Here is a 3,821-nt window from a genome sequence, read left to right on the forward strand (position 1 = left end):
AAGGTCAGGCAGCAAATGTTTGTCGGCTTCTGATTGGTCAATAATACTCAGGTTGTTTACTACTCCTTGGAATAGTCCACGCATTGAAATATTTAATGATTTTAGAAATTGTATGCCAAAACTTGCAGAAATACAAAATAATTGTGATGATAATCAGCAATTAGTTATTCAAATTCAAGCTGTGTGTCAAAGTACCCATCAGCTTTCTATGCCAGAAACAAAATACCACCCCTCCGAATAGAACAGTCCAAAATGAGGGGGACGTTGGAAAAAACACTTAGGCTTTCAGTCACTGTGACTCATATTTTTTACTGAAAGAATATCATTATTTAATAACGCAAATAACGTGCGTAGGCGATCGGAAGACTTAATATATGTATTTGGTTATTTTCATCCTCGATATGGGTGTTATTGTGTAACGTAAAATGTTTTTTAGCTATTTAAATTTAAGAAGAACATGTAAATAAAGTAAATGAAGCAAATGAAAATAATTCCTAGAAACTGGAACATGTGCGACGACATTATTCAGAAATGTCAAAACTTCCATTAAATGAAAAAAAAAAAATTAAATGCTCCCAGTTATGTTTATAAACTAACTGGAATAATGTGTTCCGATGTGGAACATGTCAACTTAATCGGCTCCAATAGACATACGCTGCCACACAAGTGAAAGGATGATGCCTTTTTCACCATATTATGACAAATAATTAATGCTTCAGTAACTAATTCAGCAGGGAATTTACACAGTTTTCTTAGAAGTGTTATATTTTAGGCGACGTATTATATAATAAACGTCTCTGCCTAACGTTAGAATTATAGATAAGTTTTTTAGTTTTTAAATAAGGGCGAATTGAAGTTGAGCACGACGCAAAACAAGAATAGGTTTAACCACGAAATTAGATTAGATCTAAATCCACGGTTAAAGGGACATCACGTTAAAATNCGCTAGTAGAGGGAAATCCCTGAACAAAACGTTGGTCAGACAGGTAGAAATACCGATGATTTTCTTAGATTTAATCATTTTTATGAATCTATTTCAGCCAAATCCGATCGTTATTTTCCATAAGGAGTCTCACTTGATATGTTTATGTAGTATTTGAAAAAAAGACAAAAAATAAAGTTACTTCACCGTGATGCCCCTTTAAACAGAACACATATACAGTTATGACAGACACATCTTTATGTTAGTCCAGTCAGTCTATCAGGAAACAAAATACCGATTTTGTATGTATGTACTTTTTTGTCCGTTTATTTTTTCCTCACTGAATGATTGAAAACCTAGTTTTCACAGAAAAAAATGCTTAACAAATCGAAATAAAGGAATTGTTAACCCTTCACAGTTACATCATTTTGTACTTTGAATATTGAGTCCTTTATTTTGAGTCTATGTATATTGAGAAAGATCGGGGAATTGAGACCAACTAATGTACGATACAGATATATGCCAAAAAGTTGCATCGGAATGCGATTGGTGTATTACTTTAAACATTAAACTTTGAATTCAACGTTGACGATTTTGGCTTTGTTTTCCTTTTAATGATTACATGTGCTATCAATTGATTTCAACAGCAATATTGTTTTATGACCAAATTATTGAAATATGGTATTCGCTTTATTGAGTTTTATCAAAGTGTTGCATTCACACTCACGTGCAATATCAACCTAAGAGTGGCAAGTTTGTCAAACTTTTAGCTACATCAGGGGGATTAAGTTGAACGATACTCCAATTTCTACAACTCACAATTAAGCTTATTAAAATAACGATCCTTATGATGAGTTTGGTACACGTTTTTCTGTAATAATATAGATATTGATCACTGTGTTAAAAGAGATGACGAGTCCACATGAGTAATGCAAGAGAGATAACTCTGTTATATTCATCAGTGAATTATCTCCCTTACACCATACCCCGTTAAAAATGCAACGAAAGGTCATCTAATCACTGTAATGGTCATTTTTTGACAAAACAGTGGGAGTGGAGTTTTTTTGTCAGAACTTAGCAGTAGCGTTATTGACTTTTCCCTTTCTTTCCTTGACAATATAATATCTATATTACAAAATGCACGTACAGTAACTTAAAATACTCAGTTATAAATAAGCAATTCTCGATTGAAGTCGTTAGAGTTTTGAAGTATTCTGCCTCACTATTTAAATATATTAGAATTTAACGGGAAAGCGTTACTATGATGTGTTCTCCATCAAAAGCTTGTGTAATCAAACAGTCTCTAGAACTGAGGAGAGTGGGCTTGCTGACAGTATTTAAGGTATGGACTTTGCAGCTTAAAATGTTTCAATCAAATGTTCTATTTGAAGCTTTGTTTATTTTGTTCATGTTAATGTAAATTAGAAATATAAGCTATCGCTTTGCGAATTTTATACATGTACATGTCTATGTATGTGTTTCACTGTGTTTTAATGTTTTGCCTTTAAACTACTTTGTAGTTGCAAATGTGCAAATACAAAATTTGTAATCAAATGTATATCTTCAACTTTTGTAACACTGACCCAAAGCATCTTTGTGCTAGAAATCAATTAATAAACCATTCTATAAATCGAGAGGAAATTTCTTTCAAAAACCGGAAAAAAATTCTGGATATAAAACAAATCCAAATTGCTATGCTACATCATATACCCCAAAATAGCATGTCGATAGATAAGGCAATATATATGATCTACTTTAGAAAACTTAAAAATGGAATCATCGAACATGGAGATATTTGAAACTAAAACTGGAAAGAAGTGTAAAAAAAAGAGGAATTAAACCATGAGTTCAGAATGTTGAGAATACAATGGCAAAGAATTCTATAACGCAAACACGAAAACAAAAACGTTCATATCAGTATTTAACGGAAATGACAAAGAATAGTGGCGAAAAGTGACAACAAAAAGGTAAACGCACTAAATTGTTTCTTCCGTAGTAAAAAAAAAAAAAAAAGGGGGGGGGGGGGGGACCACAGTGAACATCAGCAATCTAACATTCGACATCCATTCCAAAATTTTAAAAATGACAGAAGATTTTAGCCGGGGAAATGCTACTATACTAAAGGAAAAAAGAAACTGTGCATGCCTAAAAGTTGTTATAAAATTAAATGTGTATGACGTAGACCAACAAGGTTTTCAGGGACAACTTATTTGTTATTTAATAACAGTTGCATTCCATTTTCCACGTTATGGAATCAATAAGTTCCGCTCCGGTGTGACGTAAACACAGCAGGGGTCAATACTGAGTTCAAAAAGTTAATACCTCGTATGTCCACCGTTTGCCTGAATGCAAGCCTGGCAACGTCGACGCATGGAGCCTATCAGACGGTTCAAGAATGCCTGTGGGAAGGCATTCCAGGTCTGCACCAACGCTGCAGCCAAATCAGCCAACGTCACCGGTTGATTAGGTAATGCCCGTAATCTGCGCTTCATTTCATCTCAGACGTGTTTAATGGGCGACAGATCGGGGGATACAGCAGGCCAGGGCAACACGTCAACGTTCTGCTGGGCCAGAAAGTCCATAGCGATACGAGCTATGTGTGTCCTGGCCTTGTCCTGCTGTAGCATAATGTGACGTTGCTGCCCTTGCACGAATGGAACGACGTGGGTTCGGAGGATCTTGTCACGGTAACGTAGCGCGTTCAAATTCCCGTTAACAACCACCAGAGGCGTTCTCCCGTTGGCTGTGATGCCGCGCCAAATCATAACGCTGCCTCCGCCGAAAGAACGTCGTTGTACCACACGCGCGTCATGGAAAAGTTCTCCAACGCGACGATACACTCTGGAGCGGCCGTCACTACTATCCAGGTGGACTCGCGACTCGTCCGTAAACAAAATGC

Source organism: Mizuhopecten yessoensis, unplaced genomic scaffold (assembly GCF_002113885.1).
Source record: "Mizuhopecten yessoensis strain PY_sf001 unplaced genomic scaffold, ASM211388v2 scaffold10945, whole genome shotgun sequence".
Taxonomy (NCBI): Eukaryota; Metazoa; Mollusca; class Bivalvia; order Pectinida; family Pectinidae; genus Mizuhopecten; species Mizuhopecten yessoensis.